Source organism: Mirounga angustirostris, unplaced genomic scaffold (assembly GCF_029215605.1).
Source record: "Mirounga angustirostris isolate CCGP_5_RB_7025 unplaced genomic scaffold, mMirAng1.0.hap1 SCAF_4, whole genome shotgun sequence".
NCBI lineage: Eukaryota > Metazoa > Chordata > Mammalia > Carnivora > Phocidae > Mirounga > Mirounga angustirostris.
In genome coordinates, this window is record NW_026991712.1 from 96008274 (window position 1) to 96022551 (window position 14278).

Sequence of the window (14278 nt, forward strand, 5' to 3'; positions counted from 1 at the left end):
CGACGCCTTGTCCAAAATATATCTCCACTAGCCTGGTACTACCTTCCCCTTCAAACTAGCAGGAAATTCCCCCCAGTGAGTGTTAATCCTCCCACTAAAGCAAAGATGGGGCTATATTACTTCCAGAACTACACAGGGAAAAGGAAATGGTCAAACTCAGTGCTTTCGCCTAACGGTCTTTCTGTTCATCAGCCTAATAATTATTTTCTCTGGTTATTTTGTTCTCCCCACTCTCATCCTCAAAACACACACTCATCTGGGGAAGCCCTGAGGGGCCCTCACTAAGGCAAATCTAATTTTAGGATTTTAAATGTGATACATTTTCCTGACAGCCCCACATTTTCTAGAAGAGCCAGCTTGACACAAACTAGATTTTGCTTACGGGTGAAATGTGAGGAATATATAAATCAAATGGCTTCCTCCCCTTCCTAATGCCCTGCCACTGACCTCTCAAGAGCATAATTTATGAAGACCCTTACCCTCTGCTCCCTTTTTCTTCCTCTTGTTTTGTTTCAATTTTTATTTGAATTCTAGTTAGTTGACATATAGTGTAATAGTTCGAGGAGTAGAATTTAGTGATTCATCAGTTATGTACAGCACTCAAGGCTCATCTCAAGTGCCCTCCTTAATACCCATCACCCACTTAGCCCAGCCCCACCCACCTCTCTCCGTCAACCCTGTTTGTTCTCTATTGTTAAGAGTCTTCCCCTTTTTCGGGCTCCTGGGTGGCTCAGTTGGTTAAGCGACTGCCTTCGGCTCAGGTCATGATCCTGGAGTCCCGGGATCGAGTCCCGCATCGGGCTCCCTGCTCGGCAGGGGGTCTGCTTCTCCCTCTGACCCTCCTCCCTCTCATGCTCTCTGTCTCTCATTCTCTCTCTCTCTCAAATAAATAAATAAATAAAATCTTTAAAAACAAAAGAGTCTTCCCCTTTTTCAGAGTAAAATAACAAGAAAGGTGAAGAAGCCCTCTATCGACTTTCCACTGTTAATCAGGTCTTCCTCAGGCTTGCAATTCAAACAGCTAAGGACACAGAGCTTACACCTGTTTTGCCTGTGTCTTTCCAACTCCGAACAAAGCCTTTGCCCAACTTTGCTGCTAAAGGTTCTGTCCTTCTTTGTCAAACTCCTTTAACGAATTATCTGCACTCACAGTTATCTTTGGCTCTTAACTTCCAATAATTTGGTTTTGGTTTCTCTTGAAAATGTAATTAGGGGGCATTATCTACTCCTGAATAGGGGGTTCCAAATGCCCCTTCTCAGTCTTTACTGACATCCAGAGTCTCCTATTTAATTTGTTACTGCAAATCACACCCTAAGGGATGGTTCTTTTTTTGTTTGTTTAATAAATGTTTATTTTTTATTTATTTTTTAAAAGATTTTATTCATTTATTTGACAGAGAGGGAGAGAGAAAGCACAAGCAAGGGGAGCAGGAGAGGGAGAAGCAGGATCCCCACTGAGCAAGGATCCTGGGATAATGACCTGAGCCAATGGCAGATGCTCAACTGACTAAGCCACCCAGGCATCCCATGTTTAATAAATTTTTTAAAATTTTAATTACATGACCAGTATAACAACATTAATACAGTTCTACATAATAGGCAAAAAAAGTCACCCACAATGCCACTACCCTAAAAAAGATAAACATTTTTTTAAAAGTTATGTTTATAGGGCACCTGACTCAATACATTATAGTTCATCTTGTGGAATGTTCTGCAACATTTGAAAACGATGAGATAAATCTATACATATGAAAAAACTCCCACAGTATCTATAAAGTAAAAATAGCATGATGTGTAACAATATATATAATGCAATACTATTTGTGTATTTTTGTAGATATTTCATGCTGGGATATGTATGCAAATTTTCTGGAAGGACATACAAGACCCACTCAACAGTGGCTGCCTGTAGACTCTAGAAAAAGGGAAGGACTGATAAGAGGACTTCACTTTTCTATTTATACTTTTCTGGATTGGTTGACTTGTTTACCACATAATTTAAAAAATACTGCCATCTAAAACAAAAGTTATTTTTGTGCACCATCAGTTTTCTGGAAATAAATAAAACAATTAAATGTCTACATATGTAACATATGAAGCTCATTAATTATATAATTAACATTGAAAAGAAGTTTATTACATTAGAAAAGTATCTGAGGGTTAAAGAGAGAGAAAGAGACAAAACAAGAAACACACTCTTGGGAGCCTGGCTGGCTCAGTCAGTGACTCTTGATCTTGGGGTTGTGGGTTTGAGCCTCACGCTGGGTGTGGAGGTTATTCAAATATAAAATCTTAAAAAAAAAAAAAAAAGGAAAGAAAGAAACAGACTCTTAACTATAGACAACGAATTGATGGTTACCAGAGGGGAGGAGAATAAGGGATGGGTGAAATAGGTTATGGGGATTAAGGAGGGCCCTCCTCAGGGTAAGCACTGGGTGATGTATGGAAGTGTTAAATCACGATATTGTACACCTGAAACTAAGATAACACTGTATATTAACAAAGAAAAAAAAAAAAGAACAGTATTTGAAGGTTAAATTTTATTTTATTCTATACAAATTCACAAGATTGTATGATAATTTTTGAGAAGTGATAACCAAACACATATTAAACATTACTTGCTCATAGCTTAATAATTTCAAAAAAAAATTATACAAAATTCTATAAACATTCTTACAGTGAATTTTGATTTTTTTTTAAAGATTTTTATTTATTTATTTGAAAGAGTGAGCGAGAGAGTACATGAGAAGGGGCAGAGGGAGAGGAAGAGGGAGAAGCAGGCTCCCTGCTGAGCAGGGAGCCCAACGTGGGGCTCGATCCCAGGACCCTGGGATCAAAACCTGAGCTGAAGGCAGACGCTTAACCAACTGAGCCACCCAGGCGCCCTGAATTTTGATATTTGATTTCGAATGCGAATGTATATTTTAATACATATTTAGGATACTACAAAGGATCTCCAAAGGTAGCAATGCCTAGAGCACAAGAGGCTCTTAAACTGGACCTGGGCAGCATAACACTCCAAACTATGTAAAGAATCAGTCCACATTGAATTCTACCTTCACTACTGCCTTCCCTCCTTACCTTAGCTTTGGAACCCACAGCCATCCTTTAAGGAGGGTAGGGGACATTGCTTCTAGAAAGCAATAGCATATCTGCTGGTAAACCAGGGAAGGCCGGCTTTTCTTTCCATCTTCTTTAAGAAAGATACCTTTCTTAAAAGGTGAATTTTATGGTATCTGAATTATATCCCATTGAAAAAAAGAAAAGAGAGGGACACCTGGGTGGCTCCACTGGTTAAGTGTCTGCCTTCAGCTCAGGGCATGGTCCGGGGTTGTGGGATAGAGCCCCGTGTTGGGCTCCCTGCTTAGCGGGGAGCCTGCTTCTCCCTCTGCCTGCTGCTCCCCCTGCTTGTGCTCTCTCTCTCTTTCTCTGTCAAATAAATAAATAAAATCTTAAAAAAAAAAAAAAAAAGAGAGATAATTTTCATGCCGGAAGGGGAAGAACAAACAGGTAAGAAATTTGAAGTTCCACTGAGGTGAGATAATATGAGTTATTCTGCCACTTTTAACAGAGCAAGATTCCTAGTCCCAAATACTGAAAGATGGCGAAAGAAATTGTCAGTGTGATGACAAACCACAAATGAAAACTTAAAAATTATTTTGACAGTGGGAGAAGTGTCAGAAGGTGAGATGTACTGATTTTCAAGTGTGAATAAGGCCTTCTTTTTTTTTTTTTAAGATTTTATTTATTTATTTGACAGAGAGAGACATAGTGAGAGCAGGAACACAAGCAGGGGGAGTGGGAGAGGGAGAAGCAGGCTTCCCACTGCGCAGGGAGCCCAATGCGGGGCTTGATCCCAGGACCCTGGGATCATAACCCGAGCCGAAGGCAGACGCTTAACGACTGAGCCACCCAGGCGCCCCAAGGCCTTCTTTTAAAGATAAAAGATTGGTGAAACCTGCTTAGTATAAAGTAGTTGCCTATCTAGAGAGTAAGACTGGGGAATAAAGCAGGGTTATTACTTTATTTTCATTATAACTATTTGGTACTATTTTAAAATTACCTCCGTATAATATAGTAACTAATCGTTACTCAAAAAAGTGTTTTTGGGGGGCGCCTGGGTGGCTCAGTCATTAAGGGTCTGCTTTGGCTCAGGTCATGATCCCAGGGTCCTGGGATAGAGCCCCGCATCGGGCTCCCTGCTCTGCAGGAAACCTGCTTCTCCCTCTCCCACTCCCCCTGCTTGTGTTCCCTCTCTTGCTGTGTCTCTGTCAAATAAATAATTAAAATCTTTAAAAAAAGGTGTTTTTTTTGCTGTGTGTAGAAAAAAATGAGATCCTAAAAACCATAGTCTGAAAATCTTCAGTGATCCCTGGGAGATTTGGTATGGATTACTAAAAGACGTTTTAAGAGCACTTAAAGGAATTGGGGCACCTGGGTGGTGCAGTTGGTCAAGCGTCCAACTCTTGGTTTTGGCTCAGATCATGATATCAGGGGCATAAGATCAAGCCCTCATTGGGCTCTGTGCTCAGCGCAGAGTCTGCTTGAGATTCTATCTCCCTCTCCCTTTGCCCCTCCACCCCGACCCCCCGCTCACGCTCTCTCTCTAAAATAAAGAAATCTTAAAAAAAACCAAAAACACCAAGCACTTAAAGGAATTGACTCTAGGCACCAACATGGATCCACTAAGGGCAAGTTCATTCATTGAACAAATATTTATTGTGCACCTCCTTGGTCCTAGTTACCGTGCAAGGCACTCAGGATGAAGCAGAAAACAAAACAGGTATGTTCCTGCCCCTTGTGGAACTCTACTGAGGAAGACAAATAATGACAAAAATTACAGCATAATTACAACTTGTGATAAGTGCTAGAAAAGAAGACAAAGGGATTTGTGTGAGTGCCTAATCAGAGGAACTAGCCTCACAGCAGGAGGGGGCAATGCTAGAGAAATCCTCTGTGTGGAGGCGCATGTAGTCAGAGCCCTGAAGGATGACTAGGGTGTAGATGCGCAGAGTGGAGGGAGTGCTACAGAGACAATCCAAAAACCACATGTGAAAAATGCATGAGGCAGCAATAAACTTGGCACGCTAGAGGGACGGAGAAAAAGCTGACATGGTTGGAAAAGTAAACAGGTGAGTACAAGAGTGAGACTATCCAGGAAACTAGGGGCCATACCACACAGGCTAGTTCCTTTTTTTTTTTTTTTTAAGATTTTATTTATTTATTTGATAGAGAGAGAGCACAAGCAGGGGGAGCGGCACAGGCAGAGGGAGAAGCAGACTCCCCACTGCGCAGGGTGCCCGAAGTGGAGCTCGATCCCAGGACCCTGGGATCATGACCTGAGCCGGAGGCAGACGCTTAACCGACTGAGCCACCCAGGCATCCGCCCTTTTTTTTTACGTTTTTATTCATTTAAGTAATCTCTACACCCAACGTGGGGCTCGAACTCACAACCCCGACATCAAGAGTCACACACTCTTCCAACTGAGCCAGCCAGGAGCCCTGTAGCTATTTCCTCACTCGAAATTATGGCTGGACAGGTAGGTTAAAGAAATACAAAGACACACTAAATTTATTTCTAGCAAGACATTTGATCAAAGCGCTTGGGAAGAACCACGGTTATCAGTTTTATAACCAGTTTTATATCAGTTTTATGTTCCGTCCCAAATCCAACCACTTCTCCCCTACCTTCTGCTCTCCCCTAGATGAGGCCACCGTCATCTCTTTTCCCGGGCCACTGTTTTCACTTTTACCTCCCATAATCCAATCTCTGTACAGCAGCTGGAGTGATCTAAGAACTAGATCAGGCCATTTGAAGTCTTTGCTTAAAATCCTTCAGTGGCTCCCCATTTGTAACAGGTTGGGTTCTCCACAGATGTGGAGACCAAGTTTGGGATCTGAGATGTTTATCAGGGTTGCACACCTTTGAAAGAAAAGGTGAGGAAGCAGGACTGGGCGGAGGAAGAAATCAGTGATACCGGCCCAATAAAGCTTGGGCCAACCCATCAGGGAGCTCTGAACTGAGTACTGTTGGTCAGAATTGTCCGGTGCCAGATCAAAAGGAGCGAGCATTTACATCCCCGCTCACTCGGTCACAGATGTGGTCTGCTCTAAGCGGCGCATGTCCTCAGACAGCAAGGCTCTCTACAGCTAAGGCCGTCCCTGAGACAGCTGTCAGCTTCAGGCTGTCTGCTGACTACACTCTTCATTTCTGGGGACATCGAGCACTTCCTTAAAGGGATATCCGGGGGTTGTATCTTATTATCTGTCTCCTCATTGCATTTAGACATGTAGGACTTCGAAACCCGTAATGATCTGGCTCCTGTCTACCTCTCCTCTGCTTGCTTCCATTCACAATCGGCTCTAGGTATACTGGCCTTCCTGTTTCTTGAAGCTTATCCCCTCTGCAGGGCCTTTGTACTTGCTTATGTCCTTGCCTGGCTGTTGTTACTCCCTGACTTCACGCAGCTAGCTCCTTCTCGAGTTGTCTGCCTCCCTTCAGCACTTCCTATCGTGTTGTCCTGTTTCACTTTCCTAATGCACTTAGCTAAAATTATCTAAATTATTTGCTTTTTGTTTACATTTGTCTCATCAGCTAAAATGTAAATTCCATGAAGGTGTGGATCTGATCTCTCTGGTTCACTGTTTCGTCCCCAGTTAGTACCTAGAACATAGTATACCTTCAGTAAATTTTGTTATTCACTAAATGACACTAATGATAGCTACCGTGTTAGCTAATTGAACAACTTGCCCAAATACTATTTATTAGTGTATTAAGGTTAACCTGAAGGGAGATCTCTAATTGTCTGACACAAATCTGCCTGGTCCTGTCAAATGGGTAAATGTCAATGATTTGTGTAGACAAAAATGGTGTGATCACTGGGGCACCTGGGTGGCACCTGGGTTGGTTAAGCATCACCCTCAGCCCAGGTCATGATCTCAGGGTCCTGGGATCAAGTCCCGCATCTGGCTCCCTGCTCAGGGGGGAGCCTGCCTCTCCCTCTATCAGTCGTGCTCTCTCTCTCACTCGCTCTCTCTCTCACTCACTCTCTCTCTCAAATAAATAAATAAAATCTAAATAAATAAATAAATAAATAGTGTGATCATCCAACATCCAAATTTCTGGTGATACAAAGCTGGGAGTATTGGTGGCTAATATATTGGATGACAGGTTTCAGATTCAAAAGGACCTGGAAGTCCATCAAAAACAGAATGGGTAATTAATTGTAGTATATTATTCCTACAATGAACTATTGTGTAGCAATGAAAATGAGTGAACCACTGATACCTACTACATGGAGAAAGCTCACTAAGGTAGTGCTGAGGGAAAGAAATCAGACACACACGAAAGTGTGTGTACTACATGATTCTCTTTCTACATATTTCAAAACCAGGCAAAACTATTCTGTGGTTCTCTTGAGGAAGCAGGAAGAGAGCAATCAGTGATTAGGAGGGGGCATGAGGAAGGCTTTTGAGGCGTTGCTAACGTCTATTTCATGACCCTAAATGGTGGTTATATGGATGTGTTTATTTTGCAATGATTCGTTGATCTGTGCACTTACGAGTTTGTCCACATTTTTATATGTACATTGTACATCAATTTTATTTTTTTTAATTTATTTTATTTGAGAGAGAGAGAGAAAGAAAGAGAGAGCACGAGCAGGGGGGAGGGGCAGAGGGAGAAGCAGACTCCCCCGCTGAGCAGGGAGCCAGACAGACGACTCAATCCCAGGACCCTGGGATCATGACCTGAGCCGAAGGCAGACACTTAACGACTGAGCCACTCAGGCGCCCCTGTACATCAATTTTAAAGTTAAGAGTAAAAAAGACCTGGCAGGTATATTTAATTAAAAGCTCAGTGTGGGGGCGCCTGGGTGGCTCAGTTGTTAAGCGTCTGCCTTCGGCTCAGGTCATGATCCCAGGGTCCTGGGATCAAGCCCCGCATCGGGCTCCCTGCTCAGCTGGGAGTCTGCTTCTCCCTCTCTCTCTCCCCCTGCTTGTGTTCCCTCTTTCGCTGTGTCTCTCTCTGTCAAATAAACTAAAAAAAAAAAAAAAAGCTCAGTGTGTACTTCCTGATTTTAAATGGAAGAGGTTTTTGGGTTTTTTTTAAAGATTGTATTGAGAGATTGTATTTACTTGAGAGCAAGAGCGGGGGAGGGGGCAAGGGAGAGGGAGAAGGGAGCAGGGAGCCTGACTCCGGGTTCGACCCCAGGACCCTGGGATCACGACCCGAGCCAAAGGCAGATGTTTAACAACTGAGCCACCCAGGCGCCCCTGGAGACAAATGTTAACTAGGTTGATAAAATGGTTATGGGGCACCTGGGTGACTTAGTCGTTAAGCGTCTGCCTTGGGCTCAGGTCATGATTCCAGGGTCCTGGGATCGAGCCCTGCATTGGGCTCCCTGCTCGGTGGGAAGCCTGCTTCTCCCTCTCCCACTCCCCCTGCTTGTGTTCCCTCTCTTGCTGTGTCTCTGTCTGTCAAATAAATAAATAAAATCTTTTTTAAAAAATGGTTATGGAGGGGTAAGAGCTGTTGGGGTAACAAAGGAGGATGGGCAGAGAGGGAGTCAAGGTGGAAAAATAAAATAAGAGCCAAAGGATTTTTTAACACTCCTATAGGAGTCATTTAACATGTAAAAAAATCAAATGAAGTCTTAGGAACATTAATAGATTGTACTGTGTCCAAATCAAAGGATGTAGTAATTACAGTGTTCAGATCAAACCTAGCATATTGTATCAATTTCTGGACACCACACTAAAAACAAATATCTCTCAAAAAAATTGTTTTTCTTGTTATAAGAGGAGTGGTCAAGAATTAGGCAAACCTGGGTTCCAATTTCTTTTCAGTCACTTACCTTCTGACCATGGCAAATTATTTAATCCCTCTATGCCTTAGTTTCTTCATCTGTACAATGGGGACAATTATAGTTCCTATCTCTCAGGGTTACTGCAGGATAATTACATATGCATTCCAGGACTGTCATAGAATAAGCCCAATAAAAATAATTAATGTTGTCAGTTATTAAAGTAAATATTTATTGTGAAAATTAGAATTTACATACAAGCAAGAAATTTTTAAAATAACCACAATCAGACCTTCCCGAGTTAACTACTATTAACTTTTGGATGTTTATCCATCACTCAACGTGATCTGAAAAAATCATTATGAGTGATGATACTTAGGAAAAATTAGCAGCCACCCGATGTGTGAAGGGTTGGCATATGGAGGAAGGGTAGACATATTCTGTGGAAGTCGCAAAGAACCACAGCAAGCAGCAAGAATTATGATGAGAGCTGTCCAGCAATGAAATGGGCTGCCCAACACCATGGGGAGCTCCTCTTCATAATAAATAACCGAGTCGTGGCTGGTGACCATTTGCCAGAAAAATTATGGAAGAAATGCTGGCGTTGGAAGACAGGTCAAGCAAAATGACTTCTAAAACTCTTCCTAACTCTAATATATGATCAAGAAATGCTTGCTGGAGGAATACACATATTAGATTCACAGCCCTCATAAAACAATTTGTGTGGTTCTTACCATAATACTGGTGATAAGTACAGTTAAGTTAAAGTGAATAGGAAATTCCTAGCATAGGTCAGGCAGGGGAACTCTCATACAACACTGAGGACGTGCAATTCCACCAATTAATCACATTCAAATGGAGACAGAAATCAAAGAAGGGGCAGGCCTGGAGTCACATCTTATCTTCAGGTACTATTTGTCTGCTTTCTTAATATTCAGGGTCTCTTCCTGGGAACAGTTTCTGACCTGGCAAAATTTCATAGTAATTACTCAGGGAAAAGGAAACAACAAACAAAAAATACATTAATGTGGGTGGGTAAAAAAAAAAATATTTAAGAACGTGGTGTTGGTGGGAGAGAAGACTAAAGGTCTATGTAAGACCCACCCAAGTGCTTTTGATGTTTGAGCAATTATTATCTTATTATTTTTCCTGCTATAGATGCAGCTGCGATTTATGTAACAGGATGTTTAAAAAGATTAAAGAGAAGCTGTAGTAGGGTTCTGAGATGATAAGAGTCTCTGGAATATGTATTTGTGGACGTTTAGAATATAAGTTCCTGTACATTCTTAGAATAAACCATCTATTTGTTTTTCTTTTTTTTTTTTAAAGAAACAAGTAAAATTTGTATTTCAAGATGGCTGCTTCCTGCCCATGAGTGATATAGAAATAATAGAGCAAAGAGAGCAAACAAATAATAAAGCAAAGAGAGGTTGGTGGTGGTTCAGTCTGTGCTGTTTCTTAATCAGCTTTGACTTTTAGGTCCAAAATATTTTATCCCGATATTAAGGTAAGTGTTTGGAATTTGTTTGGATTAAACCTGGTCATCAGTAAATAGATTATTCTACTGCTCAAGGAGGAGAGTTGCATGGAATTTGTGACTGCAATAACTCAATGTGAATATGAAAGTTAAAGAAAGAAATAATTTGGGCGCCTGGGTGGCTCAGTGGTTAAGCGTCTGCCTTCAGCTCAGGTCGTGATCCCAGGGTCCTGGGATCGAGCCCCACAACTGGCTTCCTCCTCAGTGGGGAGTCTGCTTCTCCCTCTACCCCTCCCCCCTGCTCGTGCTCTCTCTCTCTCTCTCTCTAATACATAAATAAAATCTTAAAAAAAAAAAGAATTTTTGGCAGAGGAGCTTGTTGTGTTGAAGTTGAGGTAAGTTAAATTGATTGGGTTGGAAGGGTGTTCTGTAGGTGTCTCAGACATAGAGAATGACTCACCGGTACTCAAGACTATCTGCCATTTGGGCTGATACCTTATCTTACATCGTAAATTGGCACCAGGCACCAAGTAAAAAGGGCTTTGAGGCATATTCTCAGAATTTCTGATTAGTCATGCAAATAATGCTTCTTAATTTCAATTCTTTCTCCTAGCAACCTAGGCCAAACATGTGCGCGCTTGTGTACTCTCTGCATTTATTTATAATTTTTTCTAAACCTTTTTCTGTTTAAGAATAAGTTGTAGGGGCGCCTGGGTGGCTCAGTCGGTTAAGCGGCTGCCTTCGGCTCAGGTCATGATCACAGGGTCCTGGGATCGAGCCCCGCATCGGGCTCCCTGCTCAGGGGAGTCTGCTTCTCCCTCTCTCTGCTGCTCCCCCTGCTTGTGCTCTCTTGCTCTGTCAAATAAATAAAATCTTAAAAAAAAAAAAAAAGAAAAATAGTCCCTAATATAGTACAGTGAGGAAGCTGACCGGAATACTGACATTCTTCAAATATTTTGTTAATTTTGATTTAGAAAAAAAAATTTGATTTAGAAAATGATGCCTTCAGGGCACGTGGGTGGCTCAGATGGTTAACTGGCTGCCTTCGGCTCAGGTCATGATCCTGGGGTCCTGGGACCGAGTCCGGCATCGGGCTCCCTGCTCAGCAGGGAGCCTGCTTCTCCCTTTCCCTCTGCCTGCCGCTCTGCCTACTTGTGCTATCTCTCTGTCAAATAAAGAAATAAAAAAAAAGAAGAAGAAGAAGAAGTTGTAGACATGATGCCCTTCCCCCCTAAGTACTTCCGTGTGTATTTCCAAACAATAAGGGCATTCTCTTGCACAATCCCTGTATAATTATGCAAATTAAGAAGTCAGTATTGATTCAATAAAACTATCTAATCTACAGGCCTCATTCAAACTTTGCTCAATTGTCTTAGCAATGCCCATTAGAGCAAAAGAAAATTCCAGATCATACATTGTTGTCAAGATCTACATTCAGCTGTCAAGTATCTTCAGTCTCCTTTAATCTAGACTAGATCTTCCATACTCTGTTTTTCATGACCTTGACATATTTGAAGAGTTATAGGCAAGCTGTTTGTAGAGTGTTTCTCAACTTGGGCTGTCTGATGTTTCCTCATGATTGGATTCAGGTTATGCATTCTTAGCAGAAATACCACAGAAGTGACGTTGTGATCTTCTTAGTACATAATAGTAGTTGATTTGTTCCATTACTATTGAAGTTACCTTTAATGACTTGGTTACGTTTTCTCCACTTTAAAATTACTGCTTTCCCCTTCATCATTAACAAGCGCCTTGTGGGGAGATACTTTGACACTATGTACATATCCTGTCCCTCATCAAACGTTACCCACTAGTTTTAGCATGCATTGATGATTCTTGCTTGACTCAATTATTACTACGATGATTGCCAAATGGTGACTTCATAATTCTTTCATTCCTTTTATATTTTTTAGTTGGTATTCTACTGTAAGGAAAAACACACCTTTCTCCATGATTTGCTTGTCTGTTCATTTATACCAGTAGGGACTCACAGAGTCCTATTTTATTCAATGGGTTCTAATCTGTTATTGACACTCTTTATTATGATACTCAAATTGTCCCGGATACAGCTAGTGGGAATCCCTTCAAACTGTCCTTTTGAAATGTCCCTAAAATTCCTTGAGCTTCCTAACTTTATCATACAGTAAGATGGTCCAGGTTTTCCTAGTATTCTCCTAGCACCAGTCTTGAAATCAGCCACTTTTCTAAGCTCTGATTCCACGAGTGGAGAAGAGTATTTAGAAAGACTTGGATTCTAGGTGTGCTAATGGGTACTAGTGTGTCATTGCTGGCGGGTCCTCTCGGAAGACAACCTCCCCAACCCCCAACACACACACACACACACACACACACACACTTAGAAACAATGTGCTCAGTCCGGCACTGCAGGATTCATCCCAGCCTTCCCCCTTCCCATACATTTATAGCTCCCTTCTCCGACAGTGAGAAATCTGTGGAACCACAGTCTTAACTACTACGTTTAACCACTCCTACAGGTACTCTTTCCTTTCCACTTCACTTCAGTGCAATCTCCTGTCATCCTTTTTTTTTTTTTTAAGATCTATTTATTTATTTATTTGACAGAGACAGACACAGCGAGAGCAGGAACACGAGCAGGGGGAGTGGGAGAGGGAGAAGCAGGCTTCCCGCGGAGCAGGGAGCCCGATGCGGGGCTCGATCCCAGGACCCCGGGACCACGACCTGAGCCGAAGGCAGACGCTTAACGACTGAGCCACCCAGGCGCCCTCCTGTCATCCTTAAGCCACACTGTACACACCCTGATGCTAGAGCCAAAGCACCGAAGTATGGATGTCTTTACAACGTCACCAATGCTCCCCAAAGGGTGATGTTGCCCCTGCTTCTTTGGGGGCCCTAATGTTGACCATTTCAGCTTCTTAACGCTTCCAATAGAAATCCCACCCGGAAAAAGCACTCTTTACCCCATTTTTTCTCCACACAGTGACACGGTCAACCTGGAAGGGCTGTTTTAAGGTCCCGATGACTCAGAGATTTTATGGAAATGACTCTTTTGGGATTTATAGGCCCTTTGTTTTAGTTTCCTTTTAAACATGAATCTGGTCTCTGCCCAGAATCACTCCTCTCTTGTGGTTTACCCTGTCCCGCGGTCTTCTCTTCCATTAGAATGAGCTCTTTAACTCTTCACATATATGGAACCTTGACAGCCAGGTCCTCCAGACATGCCTGAATACAAGAATGTGTCAGCTAAAGTTCTCAAAACACCCCCATCATATTTGTTATGCTCTTAAAATGACTGGCATAATAGTCTAATTCAGAAACTCTCTTGAAGACTGACCATACCACGGAAGCAGTGCAGAAATCAAAGGACTGCCATCCCATCTCGAGGATCTTATCCAAGGAAAAGAACTCCCTCATGATTCTCCTGGCTGGTGAAGACAGAAGGAAGCCTGGAGAGCTTTCAGCTTGAAGACTGCCCTGGGCCACGCTTGATCACAATGACACTATTGTCCAGAAGTCCTCTTAAAACACCATCATCAGGATGTGGACGTTAAACTGTTTTTCTAACAGTGCTAAAGACACCTAATCTATCATCCCCTGATTTCTCTTGTTTCCAACTACATGTCTCTGGAGGAGGACCGCCCAGGTTAGCGAAGTGTCTGTGGCAACGAGACTGAAAGATATTAACTAGTTCGAGCGTAGAGTAAGCCCAAGAGTTAATGACCTTGATGTCGTCATACCTTTCCCTATCTATTGAGCTAACTAGTCACAGACTGGTTCCATTTGACCATTTTATTACTAAGTCGGTATTTAACAACATGCAATTACTTTACTTGAGTTGAGATAAAAACTCCTGATTACATGAATGAGATAATTCCAAATTAAAGTCAGAGTCTATTAAATCTTCAGCATTACAGACATTAACAATAGGGATTCTATTGTGGTTACTGAAATTGTTTCTTTTATAGATCTGGCTTCCTCTCTACGATTAACTGTGAAAAGTCTGTTCTGCCAGTCTTCC